General features: G+C 42.6%; 1 long non-coding RNA gene across 1 annotated transcript; it reads right to left on the bottom strand.

The window, feature by feature from the left end:
* Positions 1 to 725: 725 nt before the first annotated feature.
* Positions 726 to 14,872, bottom strand: LOC121091313. Its single transcript, XR_005828897.1, has 3 exons — positions 14,861 to 14,872; positions 3,930 to 3,934; positions 726 to 818 (listed from the first exon to the last, which is right to left on the bottom strand). It is a non-coding gene; the product is annotated as an uncharacterized LOC121091313 (long non-coding RNA).
* Positions 14,873 to 17,809: the final 2,937 nt, after the last annotated feature.

Here is a 17,809-nt window from a genome sequence, read left to right as displayed (position 1 = left end):
AAAATCAGTATTTTTTAAGATCTGCCTTGTGATTAAGATTCTGATGAGTCGCTCCGAGGCCACAGGTAAGTTGGCACCACAGCAATCGAGCAGCAGCAGCGGGAATGTCTGGGTCAGACCATCACTAACGAGGTGCCCATCCAACGAGCTGTAGAAGCTGCTTGACTAGTTGTAAGTGACTGTTGCCTCCTGTGCATAAGGGTGCCCCTACAAGGCTGCAGACCTTTTCCCATTCAGCTGTTGGGCAAGCTAAGAGGTGATTTCGGCCCAAACTGGCCGGCATACCAGGGGCATGGCAAATGCCAAAATGCTGGTATCATGAAGGTTGGTATCCTCTTGCTTTGCAGGAGAAATTATTAAATCATTTCATAGCCTCCCGATGAGTTTCACAGGTCTCTTTTGTTCTACCCAGAAAGACTTGTATTTTCCTACAGTTGATGGGGAATTAAAATAAGATGGAAAAAAAACTTGTGGGTCAAGATAAAGGCAGTTTAATGAAGCAATAGCAAAAGTTGCATGCGTGGAAATGAAGGAAGAACAGAAGCTGTTATTCTCTACTTCCCAGCAGCAGGCAATATTCAGCCACTTCCTGGGAAACAAGCCTTCAATACACATAGCAGTTGCTCCAGAAGGCAAATGTCATAAATAACGAATGCCCCTCTTCCTCCTCCTTTCTCTTAGCTTTTATATCTGGGCAGACACTATATGGTATGGAATATCCCATTGGTCGCTTTGGCTCAGCTGTCCTGGCTGTGCCCCCTCCCAAGACCTTGCCCACCCCCAGCCTACTGGTGTGGGGGGGAGGTTGGAGAGGCAGCCTGGATGCAGGAGCCGAAGCACTGGTGTGTTACCACCATCTTTCCAGCCACCGAGACAAGCACAGCCCTGTGAGAGCTGCTGCGGGGCTCGGCCAGCCCCAGTGCAGGGAAACTGACCCTGGAGCAGCTCGGAGTAGCGCTGAGCGGAGAGCTATGGGTTGTGCCTCAGTAGCACACAGAGGAGTGAGCACGGTGCTCCAGGAGGCACAGTAACTCGGTGATTCACTCCCTTGAGTAGCCATCTGCTGGGTCAGTGCCGCAGTGCAAAGCTGCTCTGAGTTAGGGGAGAGCAGCACAACAAAGCAATGTCTCTGCTGTCTTGTCACTGTCCAGTTCTTGGGGGGAGGGGGAGAAACCCGAACCCCATCCCCCAACCCCTGAGAGAGTGTCTTCTTTCCTCGCATGCAGAAGTTGGGCTCTTCCTCGTCAGTGAAGTGTTCACAGCTGGTATCTGAGTAAAGAAAATGCAGTTGCCTGCTACACAATTTTTGTTTAATCTCCACAGCAGTGATCAGACAGAGCTCTTCAGTTTCTCCTTTGCCACTTAAAAGCTTAATTATATCCAGACAAAGACTATGCTGGAAGGACAGCTGTTGTGGAAAAAGCCCAAACAGTGAAGACATTATTAGATGTGTTTAAACACGGGGAGCTTTAGCCATTCTCTGTTATTCTTCTTACGTACGACTGCTTAATCCTGTTGTGCTGACCAGAAGATTTAAGACAGACCGAAACAGGAATTGCAAGGGGCTCCTAGGTTAGAGTGGTGATGCCAGGTATTCCTTGACAGCTTTATTTCCCTTAATCCCAGGGGAGACTTGCAATAAGAAACACCATTGCTGTGCTCAATGCTAAACACCTGACCCAGCTATGCTGTCTTTCAAATTTACTGAGGAAAGAGTGAAGCAGTTTGCAAATAATTTCAGCTAAAAATGACAAAAGGAAAAAGGACAGGACTTTTAAAATACCAAAGCATTTTGCTTTAAGCCTTCCAGTTGAAAACCTGACTTTTACCCAAGAAATGTAAAGTTTGAAGTGGAAAAAATATCGGGGATTTTTATTATTTTTTTTTAAGGCTAACATATTACAAAGGCGAAGGAAGACACTCCATGTGGGCTAGAGAGATGCTTTTTGGTTAAAAGCCAAAGGCTTTATTTCTGTGCACCTGGACAAACCTATCAACTTGTTTAACCCAAAGCTAAGGTCTGTTTTCCCACCCTGAAATTTCTCTCTCCCACCCCACAAATTCGTATGTATGTCTAATTCTGCTATTGAAGTAAAAAAGAAATCCTTTATTTGCTTGTCTCTGGGTACATAGGACCTAAAGAAGTTAATCAGTTTTCATGTCATGCTGATACATGGTACTGATCCTGTTGCCAGGGCAGTGTTGTGAAACAACATTTTGTTGATGACGTGCCACGCCACCTTCTCTACCTGGTCCCACCTTCATTTTGAAAAGATCTACCAAGTTACTTATGCCTAATGACTGTGGCAGCCAAAACAGCCCTACTTGTCTTTGAGGTTGTCTCTCCACATAGTATCATCAAAAAATCAAGGAAAATCAGAGCTGAAATAGTTTCCCTTTCATTTACTATTGCATAATTGGAGGACACTTGCCTTTCTGATTATTGCTGCCTTATGGAAGCTTCAGTAGTGGAATCATGGGCTTGATATTTACCAAGATCTCAGAAGTCCTGTGTTTTTTTCACCTTAAAGGTAATTTTACTAATCGTTCTTATCCTGGTTTGGGTGGATTTGCTTTTCATCTATAATTTCTGTACTTATCTGGAGGAGGAAGTGTTGCCAAAGGAGTCAAGCAAACCCTGATATGAACCCTATAACATTTATTTCACGGGTTGCTGTGTTTAGAATGTGCTATCATGCAGAATTAAGATAAAGCTATTGCAATTCTGAGAAACAAGCGTCAAGTGCTCAGCCCAGATTCCAAAGTGCCTCTGTGGCCTTGTCTAGACTGCCTCAAAGAGGCAGTGTCTGTGCTAGATCACTAAAATGCATTAGCAGAGGTAGAGCATACTTTAATGCATGTGTTACAATGCACTTTTCTTTTCCTATGCTAACGCCAATAGTCTAGCTACCACCCTGTACATTCCTAGTCTAGACAAGCTAATGTCCACGGATTTATGTGCCAGAGGCAATGGGTGAACCTTGAAAGGCTGGTGTATGCCTTCACCTCAGAAAGGAGAGTTTTAATGTTCAAAATGTAGAAATCCTAGCAGAGACAAAATCTTGGGCAACTTAACAGCAGCTAGCATCAGTGAGCGAAGGAGCGGGGGTGTAGGTTTGGCTTTAACTGCCTATGCTGAGCTCTGATCAGCCTGCGCCTTTCTTCCAATACAAATTGGCACAGAAATATATAGGATACCTCCTTGCTCTGAAGATAATGCGAAGGAGTAGTCTCCATGAGTTGTCTAGACTACCCTAGAAGATGTATTCGAAGCCCATTAGTTAAAATTACTTTAATTATTATATTAAGAAGGTGAAGCAGGCAGGATGATTTGTATTCTGTGGCTGTAGCCCGAGAAGGCTGGAGTGCTCTCCGGCACTGGGGAATCTCAAGACTCTGCTTCTGTGTTGGAATGGCCAACAGTTTTGTGCAGAGACTAAAGCAGCCTAGCATCTGGACTTCGCTCAAATCTCGGAGAAATCAAAGGATACAGAATCAGAGTGCGCATGTAGCTCTTGCTTCTGAGCAATGGTTAATAAAGGAAATAGCTTTGTTCACTCCCTACCATTGCAGGTTGTCAGGTCAACTGGCATTTTATGGTTTTAATGACTTGTAAGCTAGCTCAATGTGTCAGAATTGGTTGAACAGAGTATGTTTAAAATTCAAATAATCCATTTTCATATGAAATCTGTGTGGGATTTGAGCAGTGTCCAAATTAATGCGTGGCACATTTGAATACTGACTAATTAGACTTAACAAATCAGTAAGAATTGGGCACTAGTGAGAACTAAACCTATTAAAGAAACAGAACAACAGTTAATCTTAAAAAAAAAAAAAAAAAAAAAAAAGCCCTGACACTTTCTGTAGTGTTTTCAATTCACAGAGATTTTGAAATGCTGATTAGAAATGCAGTGACCTCTGGCATAAACCTTGGCTGTGATGTGCAGAGCAGCAAGGTAACGTCTGACTGAGCGAGAAAACAAGAGAATTAAAGTCCTGACTGGTAAAGTGCAAAGCTTAAGTTCATCATTGCTGAAGGCTTTCTTTTCCAGATAGTAGCAAGAGAAATGAAGTAATTATTTAAATGACAGAGACTGTACTATTGATGTTTTAAAGTGACCCAAAGTGACCCTATGTATCCTTTCAGGGCATAGTGAATATTTGATTCCATGCTATACTAGGTTGTTTTAAACATCTGAAAGATGTGGTTCAAGGAGTTCTTGCTGTGTTTTCTTGGTGATTTTGCAGTGCTTAAATGCTCTTCTAATAGGAAATGCCCTGGGACCCAGGATAAAGTCTCATGGGGAGAGACCAATGGGAAAAGACTTCAATAAAGCTTTGTTTTCTGGTATTAAACAATGTGGTTTTGAGAGCTTTTGTCAGAAATGTGTTTGCATCCTGGATAGGATGTGTCTGAGGCTGATTTACTCAAGCTCTTAACAGCAGTCCTGTAGAAGGGGTTCTCTCTTTGGAGTTGGGCTGCTCCAAATTATGAAAAGGAAGTTCTGTGTCTAGGTGTTCTCCATGCTTCCAGGTGAAATGTTTCCGTGGTTTTCATCCTGTGTCCATATATATGCCTGGCATTTCAGCAAGAGGAGGATACCCAAATTGTACTGGGTGACAGGGAACTGAGTGTGTGACTTGGCCAGAAAACAAAGATCTGTTGTTTGGCATACATAAAATGAGTCTCAATGCTTATATGTGAAAGCACTTGAAGACCTGAAGGAGGAAATACCTAAACAGTAAGTATTTTCATAGGGATGCTGTGCTCAGCTACTGCTGTGTTTCCTTGTACAAGAACTCCTGGAGGTTGCAGGACTGAAGAGACTGCAATGGGACAATAGCCTGCAGAGCAGTAGGAGCTGATGTGCTTTTATTTTTGCATAGTTTTCAAAATGCATTCCACTGACTCCAGCAATACCTTTCAGTGGGAATTTCTTGCTTGGGAGGTCTGACTGCAGCCAGGTTTTGGTAAGACAGTGAAGTTGCCTTGTTTTGTACCAGTGTCCTGATCTGCAAAGCCTGTGAGCAGCCAAGTCGTTCCCTCCCAGCTGCTTCTCATCTGCCATATGTAAATACTTTGCCATCAAGAGCAATACTGAGCATTTGAGAATGCCTGCATTATGTCTAGAATTGCAATTTGAAGTGATTATTTTTTTTTTGCTACAGAAATTAACTCCCTCCTGTTGTATTCGTTTATAACTTAGTCCTTAATGCCTAATAGGATCACACCATTAATTATATCATTCATCTGACTGGCTAAATGTCGTGACACACAGGCATTTCAGACTTCTATGGACTGAGCATTACTGTACTGTGAACCACTTCTAAGGAGCAATTACCCGCTAAGTCCTGACCAAGGCCTCTGTCCTCCTTGTGATGAGGAGGTTGTATGTGCTTCCAACAAAGCATTAGAATGAGATGAGACTGACGTGAGAAGGGCTTTCTGCTTTTTGTCTGCTTACTGTTGCTTTTCATTTTGGCATCCCTGTGGATCATAATTGGTGGAGGCAAGGCAGGAGACAGTTGGGTGTATCATGTTTACAGTGAAACAATCCCAACAGTGACACAGGGGACTTGTGCTAAAGGCTATCTGGGACTTCTCTACACATCAAGCTGCAATATTCTTCACTAGTCTTGTGAAGCTGGAGCTCTACGTGTGTAACAAGTGTTTGTATCGCTACAGATCGTTACAGGGTGGCGTGGGAATACAGTTCGTTCTGTAACTCCACCCAAAGTGTGGCTTCTCCAAGCGATGGTTATGCTTTAGTGACAGATGTGGATGTTCTTCCTAAAGTCACTGCTGGAGCAGCTAATGAAGAAAATGCAAGCTTGTAAGAAGAGGTGCAAGTGATAGGATCCAAACAAAAGGCTGGAATTTTCACCAGAACACTTCCATCTGTGAGGTGGCACTGAGGGGTGGACAGACTTGCTCAGCTCTTCTGTAAAACAGATTAATTTTGCCCTAATGAAAAGGAGAACTATGGCAGCCTCACCTAGACACTATTCTGGTTATCTCAGGAGGAGTTTATTTTTGCCTGTATAGATCTACTGGTTTTCCTTAATGCCTGTTAAATCTTTTGCCACCCTGATGACGTAAAAAACCATTTTATTTCACAATGAATTAGACTGCCTTTCAGTGTAGTTGGTGTAGCTGCAATGTGCACTGGAAGACCCTTTTCTACTGGACAGTAACATCAGCGACATCGCAGGGTTTCACACTACAGCACCCCAGCTTTTCTTAGAACTGAAGCTTTTCTATTGGAAGGCACAAGGAACATACAGTAAGAAGACATAGCGCTTCAATTAAATTTCTGTTCTTGAATATTTCCCAGAAGGTTATATGCAATATATTACCAATTTAAACTGTAATCATAAAGCCCTTAGTTGCCTTTAAGGAGTCAACACATTTAAGCAGCATTTGCAGTATTTTCATAAATACAACCATATTAGAAACCAGTGTTCTTCTAACAACTAGTCTTATTACCGATATGCAGAGGCATTGCTCCTGTGTCCAGCTAAGGATGTTCATCTCGGGTTTACTTTCATTTACTCTTAATACAACCGTGCCTATTTCAGGAGGAAAAACTGTGTACGTTTTGCGTGCTGCCTTGCACAGGGCTTGGAACTGCAGCAGTGAGTGCAATGAGTTTCAGAACACAGACTTGGAAAAGAAATGTCTCCATTATATTTAATTTTGTTATGTACCTGGCACTACAGATGAGATGCTATGTGATGTGCAATCAGAATTTTCAGTTTTGCCTTGGGTAAATTTGTCTCAAAAGCATGTGTCAGCTACATGTTGGGACCCCAGATGCCTTAATGAAAATAAATACTTTAGGATTAGGCAGGGCAAAATAGTTGGAGCATGAAAAATAGGGCTTTACAAATTCAAATTATGTAAGAGGAGCAGGGCGGATAAGAGTCAAGGTCATGAAGATGCAATGGAGGAATTTCATATATTATGTATGTAAATAGCTTGTAATGGTTTTGTTTGTAATGGTTTGTATGCAAATCAAAACGTAATAGGAACAGTAAAATCTGCTCACTTATAGAACTTGGCTTTAGAAATGCAAAGACACTGGGGAAAAAAATCTGTGAACTAAAGCAGGTGCAATACTACATCATCCCTCAACTTGTGTCTCTCCAAAGATTTGCTGTTGTACGAAGTGGAGCATTGGAGGACCTTTATGTGACCTCTTTGACAGTCTCACATGCACTTACTGTGGTTGCCACTCGTGCCATTAGTTGCTTTGAAGTTGTAGCTTCCTATGGAGGATGCCTTCATCACTGATGGCAGGACATTGATTTTGAGTGAACAAACACCATGTGTTATTGACTGGTTTCCCTGGCCCCGTGGGGGGTGTCTCATCTGAGAAAAAGACAGAGCAAGTTTGTGCCTGGTTTCCAGGCTTCCTTTTTATAGAGAGACATTCGGTCCATGCTTTTCCCTACACCAAGCAGTCAAGGGATTATCTCTTTGCAGTGAGGCACTGTGGGTATATGTACCCGGTCTAGTCAGAACCTGGATTTTAGTCAGTCTGCTTTGTCCTGGTGGGTGTTTTTTAGAGCTGCAGCCCCAAAAACTTGGATGTTATACCGTAGAAAAACTTGTTTTCTAAGTGATCTTAAACTGTTGTTTATGTGCTAAGGTATTGGAATGGCTTTTCTCTGGAAATTGAGGCAGAATATATATGTTTTCCTGCCATCTCCAGATCAAATCCTTGAATTAAATGCATAAATTAATTGGCTATTGATTGATATCTTTGGTTATGACTGGAAAACTGTTCCAGTACGTGATTCTGAATAAGAAAAAAATAGAAGTGCTCAACTCTTCATGCATTCTCAGTATAGGATGTCACTTTCAAGCTTGCATGGCTAAAGTCACTTAGAGGTAGGCTTTAAGGGGGTGCTGGACTCCTACTGCTCTCTGATCAGTCAGAGGTGAACAAAATGGTCTGATGAAACTATCGTCCTTCCTTTCCAGACAGGTATACTCCAGTTCTTGGATAAGAAAAATCTTAACAAAGCTAATACACCCCGTCACCTCTGACCTAAAAGAAGTGTCCAGGCTCTCTGAGATCTTGGCCTGACACTGTGCAGCAATCTAGTAAATTACCGTGCAATACTAGCAAGTAGGGAAGTAGTGCTGATTTTTCTTCACTTAAATTGTGGTGGGGAGTTTTGTTGGGTTTGGGGTTTTTTAGCCTTATACCTTGGACATGAGCAAAACTAATGCTTTGGGACTAGCTCAAAAAGCCTCTGGGTTTCAATCTATTGCAGTCATTCTGTGACTTGAGATCTGTGAACATATGTGGAAATTGAAGACATGGGGAAGGGAAGCATGGCAACAGAATATCATTTTGATTTCTCCCCCCAATGGACAAGCCAATTATGATATATAACAGACAAACATGGAATACTTTTTTCCCTTTGTCCTATAAATTGTTGTCGGAGATGCTGTTGGGGATATTATGGGCAGGGAGGTTCCTCAGACATCTTGCAGAGCTGTGTTAGGATGTCCAGCCTGAGGTAAAAGGTGCCAGTCCTGCTGCCCTGGAGGCAGAGAAGGGTTAGTGCTGTGGCTTTATCATCCCGAGTCCTTTGCTGTAAATTGAGGTAAGCACTGCTGGCTCTCTTGCCAGTGCAGGCTATTTCCAGATCTGAACTAGTTCAGGAGTTACCAGTGAGCTCTGGGGGGTGGAAAAGGAACTCAACATGCCTAAGCTTCCCCTATCCATACCGGCCAGGAGCAGTAGCTCCCCACCACTCTTTACCTTGCAAATGGCGTTACAATGCAGGTAGCTCCTGTGCAGGACAAAGATTGTGTCTCCCAGCTGCTTTCTTGCTTGCAGATGTATGCATGGGAGCTACGTCTGGTCTGCACCTCGTCAAGGATGTGGATTGCCCTACAGGAAGGGTAAAGAGCTCTTGGGACTATTTCGCTGTATTTGCTCATCCATGTAATGCAATCTTTAGTGCACAGTGCTGTACACACTTCATATCTTTCCTTTTTTTAAAATTTATTTTATTTTGACTGTTTTGGTAAAGCTTGTGGACGTCTTCCCCCTGCCCCTTCTTCCCCTGTTGTTTTTTGCTCTGTAAGTATGTATACTAGACCTCTCGCTTTGCTGAATTTTCAACACAATATAAGCATTTAGCATTGCATCATCATGACAGTGCAGGACTGTGATCCACACACGTGTTGATTTTTCCATGTATGTTCTAGACATTAGTAATATTTCACAGTAGTAAAGATGCAAACAGCAGCATGCACCCCTGTATTTTGGTAAAGAATTGGCACGTAATTTTCGGTGTCTGTACAATATTAGTTGCAAATGGATTTATGTTTCTATCCCTGTATATAATAAGTCAAAGCATTTGTTGTATACCCATAGGATTATGGTAAAAGTTTGGATAAAATATACAATCCTTAGTATTAAATAGATATTAAATCTCTAGGAAAATGAGAAACACACAGCTTCCAGGAGACTCTCCTGCTTAGTTTTTGCTCAGCCTTGCTACCTGTTACAAGGAGCTTACTCAGGCTACGCTTGGGGCTACTTAATTTCCCACTTTGTTCAGTTGTGCTGTAAATCTAAGCTATTTTCTTGTGAGTTGTTCCATTGTAACGTACCTCCTGCTGCTACAATGGCTAATAGACCCTGGATAAAATCCTCTCAGTGGCTTTAGAAACGAGCCTTGTAGCTCAGACTTGTGCTCAGAAGAGGACTCAGCTGGGCGGCAGGCATTCTAGCTGATGGTGAGCTTTCACCTAAATCTCCACTAAAAGCTAACTTGAGTCAGTGCTGATGAACACCAGGCACCTTTTGCATTTATATAATGCAGACTGCAGCTCTTGGTTCAGATATTTGGGGACAGTAGTGCAAAGAAATAAAATACCCTTCCAACTGAATTGGGGGCGAGGGGGGAACGTGACATCTTCAAAACACTTGGCATCAGTGTCTATGAAAATCATTGGTAACATCGATTCCAAGGATAGCAGGATTTCTTAAGCTAACGTGAAAAAGGCTTGTGCTGTGCAGTAATGGTGCATGTGTGGCTTTTCGGGTTGGAGTACAAGGTCTTCAACAGCTCCCACAGGCTGAATGTACCATTTTGCTGCACGAGTAGTAATGTGCTGTTAGTGTGGCATTTGCCTTGGGCGATTTGGTCACAGAAACAGAAGCCTTATACATCTGGCTAGGAGGTGTTTTGGGTTGGACTCTGGGTTGCCTTACAGCCCTTGCTGTCTTGTCTCTTTGACAGCACAGCATCAGTAAGTCTGGCTGCAGGTCTGGCATACTCCTAGAAACTGAGCCCAGATGGCCGTCTGGGTGGGTGTTTTCTACCCTAAGTTTGATTTAGCTAGAATGAATAACGGCTGTAAGGAATTTATTTGGGTAGTAAAGTCAGTACAGAATTTCTCTCTGTGCTTTAAGGCATGGCAGTCACTTTATGGGGCTCTATAATGTAGTGACAATAATGAAAACAGTTCAGCCTCATATCTGCAGAGAAATCAAAGCAAGAGGTCCTTCTCTTTGCAATTTATTTAGCAGGAGAGCTGAACAAAGTGAGGGGACATCACAGTCTAGAAGAAATATTCAAGCTATTGTCAGCACAGCAAGTGATAACTGTGATGTGAAGGGCAATGATCCGCTTTGGAGATAGATGTACTTCATGCAAATGTAATACTTGCCTAGCCTGAGCGCACAAGAGCCGTGCAAAGCTGATTTACTATAAGCAGGAGTTACTCTGCATGAATCTTTGAGCAGAGATGTCAAATCTTGTAGCTTTCTTTTCCTCTCTGGTACTGGGATGTAAGGATGAAGTTGGCCAGAGTTATTTGTTCCTCATGTGCTTTGGAGCTAGGCAACCTGCACAACTGCTTGCAGGAAGAGTAGCAGCATGGAGACTGTTCCTCTGGGGGTGTGGGGACACGAGGCAGCCTGGTGTCTCGTTACACATCTAACAGTGCACTTGCTCTGGACTGGAGGTGGAAGTGCCCGTGGGATGCAGGAGCACACCGCTGTGCATGGGCAGAGGGGTTGGGTGTGTGGCCACCAGCCTTGTGGAACACACAGAGCTGGGTTCAGCATGGTGGTACACAGCGCTATGCCCTGCATGCGGGTTCTTCAGCCACTGCTGCCCTAGGCATAGCCCGGACACTCCTGTTGTCTCATTGGTTTGGCAGTTGCGCTGACAGTGCCGTGCCAAGACTTGTAGGTGGAGCACTGCTCAGTATTGCACACGTTGAGCCACTTCCATTCTGATTCATTAACAGGTTTTCTTTCCAGATGAGTTAAGGTTAGCAAGCCTGTCCCAGTGGCACAGACAGCTGAGCAGTTCTTTCAGAAAACTCAAAGAATTTGGCAGCACAGACAAAGACTTCCTACAGATCTCAGCTTATTTTGAAATGAGTTCCTTAAATTGTTGGGGACAACTAGAGATGCATGTTTCCATGTGGGATGTAGGAGTAGTGTAGGATAATTGTAGAGAGATCACCACTTCCCTATATTTCAGTGAAGGGAGAACTGATTTTATTTTTTTTTTGGTAAGTTTTTGTCTAGATTTAAAAAAAAGTTCAGAATGGTATTCATCCCTCTAATTCACTTGTGTTGTTTTCCCTGCATTTTGATTCCACTCTGAAAAGAGACTATAGAAAGCTTACATATTCTTACTCAGCAAATTGCTTCCCTTTAAACACTGAGAGGCAAAGTGACTAAGTCCTGCTGCATTTTTCTTACCTCAGTACTAATGTAAAAAGAAATATGAACAACTCTGTTCTTCCATCATGCTCGGGATGTTTCACAAGCTGAACTTGAATTCAAAAGATTTGGAGATACCTTGAGAATCCCGGTTCTGACACAGACAATGTGTATCGGAATGCTTCTGCTTCTGAACTTTATAGTATAGGTGGACACTCCTCTGATTACATTGGGAAGCTCACTTTCATGTCAGCCAATGTCAAATAACTTTGGCTTCATCAGTCCCTCAAAAGCCACAGTTAAAAAAGATACCATTTGGCAGCAAACATCAGATGAAACACTGTCATATGCTCCTGTGTTGGAAGGCTGGGGAACACAGGTAAACTGCAATTTTGTAAAGCTGTAGCTGTGGGAGTTAAATAATAGGATCAAAAGATGCTTAACAAAAATGCCAGTTACTTCCCTTAGGGCTGGGCACAAGAGGAGGAATGTAGAACCTGCTGTTAAACACAGAGGGCCAAATTTGCTGTTAGTGGCATTCTGCTGAGGCCAGCTGGATTACTGAAGAGAAGAACAGGACCCTGTAACATCAAAAATATCAAGCAAGCTCAGGATGTGACTACTTCTGTCAAGAATGTTCTGACATTTCGCAGTGTTCAAAACTGGTTAAAAAGCCCTGGCTGCATCACCCCTGTTCTAGTAGATGGTCAGATCTGTGGCATTTTGCCTGGCATCTTACAGGATTTGCTTTTGCCTTCATCTAGTCATTCATCAGTATGTAAAACTGCATGGGCACTGTGCAACAAATTGTCTTCTTAACGATTTAAAAACCTTTTTCTTATTTTTCCAATCTGAAGCTTGCAGTTTAGATGAGGTTAGGGTCTGTTTTTACCTTCCCCACCATCACATTTCTGTGTTGGAGAAGTACAGATGACAGTGCGAAGTGAATCAAAACAGCCACTTCTCCCTGTAAATGACATTTATGCAGGTCTTTGAGAACTGGGACCGTGTTGTCCAAAACAACCAGGTGGAGTTACAGAAAAATAATATATTAGCTTGAAAGTGATGTTCTTTCTATCAGATGTAGTATTAGTCCTACAAACACTGACCCATTTTCAGTGGCATTTCTGTGTCCATATATTATTGATCTGATGGGCTTTAATCCTTCATATTGTAAAACTGACAATGCTCATAAATCATAAGTGGACCCTGACAGCTATTTCTATTAAGAAAGAGCCAAGTCAGTTTAATCTTAAGTCTGCTCCTTTCCCCTCCTCCTGCCACAACAGCCACTTTGGAATGTGCTTTGTGAAGTTGCAGCGTGTGTGAAAGTGAACGAAAGCTACCATACTGCCCCAGCATGTTTAAGAAGAGATGCCTAAGCTTCCCTCTGTGTGGGTAGAAGCCTGTTGGTCCTAAGTGGTAGATGGTGCACAGTGCTAGAAGAACATCACATCAGATGGTCTAGACTTCACTGGAAGCTCAAGTGTGCCAAAGAAGGCACAACCATCAGGGAAAGAGGACAGTGTGTACTCTGTGTGTGTGTGTGTGCGCGGTTCCGCCTAGATGTTTTCAGTCATCATAAAAACCAAAACAATGATTGATGTTTTAGAACCCTAAAACAACGTTTGTTTGAAAAATACTAAAGGATCTTGGTGGTAGTGAACCATTAAGCCAAAATGCCTTCAGTCTTGGGGAAAGGGCCAAGGCAGCTTTCTGCAAGGGAGGATGTATTAGCACCCATCTGCCTTCACCCTGGCAGCACCCTGCTTTCCTGGCGCTGTAAGAGACAGCCACTTCCAGACATTCCCAAGCAAGTGCCCTATGGGGCCAAAGAAGGAGGCAGCACTATGAGGGAAATCACTGAAAGGGTGGTGCGTGGCGGCTGTGCCAGAGGGGGACCTGCAAGAGTTGGTTTAGCCTTGCTTTGTCACCTGCTTACAAGTGGGGACTTAAAAGGGAGCTGATGTGAAACATCAGTAGCTTGTGGCTCTCAGCAGGTGCTCATCAGACTTGATTTAGAACACGTGTAGGAGCGGTGAGTCCTGCTTGTGTTGTATGGGGAGCACAATGGCATAAGCTTTTGTACAAAGGTAAATGGAGCAATGGAGCATGTTGATGTTTGCACCTGCTGTTACTTAATGTGCATTGACCTTCACCTAGCGAGAGACCCAACTAAAAAACCCCATGCAAATCTATGTTACAGTGTTTTTATAAATCCTATTGTGTGGAAACCAAAGAATTGAAGGGATTTTTAAAGTTAGAGCCTGCATGTTTGGCTCATAATGGTCCATTTAAAAGCAAAGAACTGCAAAAGAGTATAAGCTCAGAAGCAATCTTAGGACTTTAACAGGGACAGATGTGTGGGGAAACACCTAATGTGATTGATACCTGTCTGCAGAACACTCTTGTCCTGTAGCTGTCAGGAGTAAAACAGCTAAGGGCTGAAGTTCAGTGTCATGCAGAAGAAAGCCCTTGTGAAGCTATATAAACTGCTGTGCTTTTCCTGACAGAGCAGAATAAATTGGGGCAGGTTTATTTATATCACTTGATATTTTATTTAGAGCACATGCATATTCTAGCAAACCCATAATTAGCTCCCACAGCATGCATTCTGTAAATTTTTCTATTGTGCCTGTGAGAAGCATTCTTGCTTCTTGTATAGCAAAAGAGGGTAGTTGCTGCCTTAGTGTTCAGGGTAAACTACGCCTTCCCTTTCTATTTCTCTACCAATTTACCTAACATGAGAAGTGCAGGCACGTACTGCTAACCGTGGAACCACACCTAAACTCAGCACGGGGTCTAGACCTGTGGTCTGCCAGGCAGCTTCACTTCACTGACCTTTTTCTTCTGCAATTCAGTAAAATGGCCAGGCAACTGCCTGCTCTTCTTTTCCTTCGGAATAGCAAAAAACTAGCAACTGTCCTTGTACTGTTCTCTTGTTCCCTGTCCCAGGTAGGAATTCTCTGCTCTCTTCTCTCAGTGTAGACTACTACTTTTGCCTTCTCTCTACTCATCTAATTAAATGTCATTTATTACACTTGTGGGATTTTCTTAAGAAAGATCAATAATTTGCTTGCTGTGTAAGTAGTGCTATTCTCTTTGTATCAAAATTACATTGATGTCAATACTTAATGCTAAGAGAATCATACTGCTGGGCAGCGGTGATGGATTTAGAAGTCTGGAATGCTTGTGGCTACTGAGGGTAAGGTATCATCGTCACCTGTAAAAGATAGTTGCATCCTCACCATGACTTCCCACAAATGAATTAGGAGCCCTGCAATACTAGCTGTGCTTTTTGAAGTTAAATGCATGTACTCTACAGCTTGCAATTGGCTTTGCTAAGTAGCTTCTCATTGTACGTGGAGTTTAAAAAAAAAACAAACCAACCCAAAACAAAAGTCCATAACAAACAGTAAACTTTACTCTGACCTTTCTGCATTCTTTTGTGAAAACTTCGTGTAGTTTGAGGAAGAGCTGTCATATCTGTCACTAAGTATATGATGGTTATCAAAACAAATTGCCATGAGAGACCTATGGTTCTACCAGCATCCTTTTGCTAACTCTGCAGAGCTTTATTCTGAAACCAATGGCAATATTTCTATTTATCTTTAGTGGGGTGAGAAGGTGCTTGTAGACTGCAAGTGAAGGGAAGCTAGAACTGAACTGCCACGTGGGCTGTTTTCAATCAGTAAATGCAGCTATACCTTTTTTTTTTTTTTTTTTAAATAAATGTAACAGCTCCACCGGCTGGCTGCGCATGTGTTTTGCGCAAGAGTGAAGGTGTCTGTTGGGGCATGATCAGCAGCTTCTCGCAGTGACCCTAAGGTCTTGCTGAAGTTCCATCAGATCTGAATCTGAGGGGCATTTCTGGCTCCAGCATAGAGTGCTTCTTCATTCTGTGAACAGATGGAGCATCCTGGTGCATGGTCTGCCAGCTAAAGAGCAGACACTCAGTGGGCTTACTCTGCCCTATTAACTCTGGCAGTAAGATTACATACAGGAAGAAGCTTTTCATATCTTTATTTAGCATTCATTTTTCAAACAGTTCACCCTTGTTACCTCTTACTAGCCCTGGCCTGCTGCTTGCCTGGGCCCTCTTCCTTCCAGCCAGCACAAAGATAGATGAGCAGCTCTGTAGGCTCTATCCAAAGCGTTAAACCAAGCTGCCAAACGTCACCCCCAGTGGCTGCTGTTCTATCTGTGACTGGGATACCCTGAACTTTTTTAGATCCAGTAGCCCTGCTTCGCCTCACATGTTGGGTTTGGGTTTTGGTTGGGGTTTTTTGGTTTTTTCCTATTATTCTTTTTCTGCTGGGCTAATTTGATCTAGAAAAGTGTCTTTTTATGGGTCCTTGTAACCATGCCTTCATATTGCAGAAAATCATGCCATGGAGTTGACTTCTGTCTCAAAGATACCCTGGCTGTGGTACTGCCAAAAAGAAAGAGTTCTTTAGTTCTCCTCTGTCTTGATAACAATGACACCGCTCCATGCATGTCCCCATAAACATGAAGAAGTTCCACTTTTTGTAGAAAGGTTGTGGGCTCTGGCTGTTAGCAACAAAACTGAGGGGTAATCAAAAATACTTTATGAACAGGGAAACTTGTTGAAATTCAACTATGATATGTTACTAACTGATGCTATAGTGTACCATGATGTGTTGATGCAGATTCTATTAAGCAAGAGATGCTAAGTCAAAGCATCTTATGACTAACAGCATCATTCTTTTCTCTCCTTTTCCACTACTGCATGCTAAGGACTGGGAGAAAGGGAGGGGAGAATAGACAGGGAGAGACTCCCAAATAGTTCCATTAGCTATAGATAATAAAAATCCAAAGCATCTGGCACACACAAAAGTTACCAGAAGCAGATGGTAAAAAGATAAATGAATGGGAATTGGCAGCATACCTAGAGTAACCCCAGTCTCATCAAAACAGGGAAAGAGAAAGAAAAATAATCACTGTGTACAACTTAGAAGTGACCACAGGGAATCTCTTTATTTGCTGGAATACTTCCCAAATCCAGTCTTTGAGAGCCTTGCATATAAATTAACGTTACTGAGGATGCAATCTAGTCCAGTGCCTTCTGGTATAAAGTGAACACACCTCTGGAGGTTGTTTTATCGACACTGATGCACGGATGGTTTTTCCCTCGTTGGTTTCCTTTATGGGAAAGTGCAGTGAAAAAAGATTATTCCCTTCAAATTATTTACATGTATCCCTTATGATTTCAGAGGGAATAGCAAGATTGCAATTAAATTTATCCTTATTATCATTAAACCCCAAAGCAATCATGTCAAAATAGATCTGAACAAGAATTCCCCAGGAGTGTGAAAATTAAGGAGGAAATTTTCTCCATTCTTAGTTCTGGCTGTTGGTTTTGGTCTCCTATGTTTCTGTGCTGATGAACTGTATGTGTTGAAGAGACAGCAGTATCCCCACAATGACACCCAAGCTGACAGCAAACTCCTCCTGGAAAACTTCTCAAAGGACTCAGTAGGCTCTCCTCCAATACTTTTCCTTTTTTTTTAAGGAATTATGGCAGAAAGTTAAACAGAGGCAGTCATTTGCACAGGACTTGGAGAAGCCCTACTCTGCCACAACCTTCCTGTGCAATAGTGTTGAGTCTCTTAAACCCAGTTATTCTAAGTTACCGAGGTACTTCCCTCCTTCCCCAGTACAGTAGAGATGTAGTTGTCATGCTTCAGGTCCTCACTGCTAAAACGGGGATGCTAATGTCGCTGGGTGTTTGTGAGGTTAAGTACATCCGAGAGCATGAGCTGGACAGCAGTTAAGGTAATGAAGCCTGTGTAAATAACAGCTAGAAAATGAGGCCTGGTAACAAAATGCAATGGCCTGTGAGAAGTGGTATTTTCTAAAGCATTAGTGACTGAGATATGTGCTCCATTAGGTGTATTCAGAAAAAAACGATGCTAAAGTCTCAGGGAACTTGTCTGACTTTAAAGAATGAGGCCAGTGGGAGTCTTTGTAGATGTGATGATTGATCAGAGCCTGGGTCTCTATAGTAATTTGTTATAGTGGAGTGTCACTGGCAGCGTTAACTGATCTGATTTTGTAGATCCTCTTTGTGAAATCAAGAT

This window comes from Falco naumanni, chromosome 1, assembly GCF_017639655.2.
Source record: "Falco naumanni isolate bFalNau1 chromosome 1, bFalNau1.pat, whole genome shotgun sequence".
In the NCBI taxonomy this organism is placed as follows: Eukaryota; Metazoa; Chordata; class Aves; order Falconiformes; family Falconidae; genus Falco; species Falco naumanni.
This window is presented reverse-complemented; position numbering and strand designations above follow the sequence as displayed.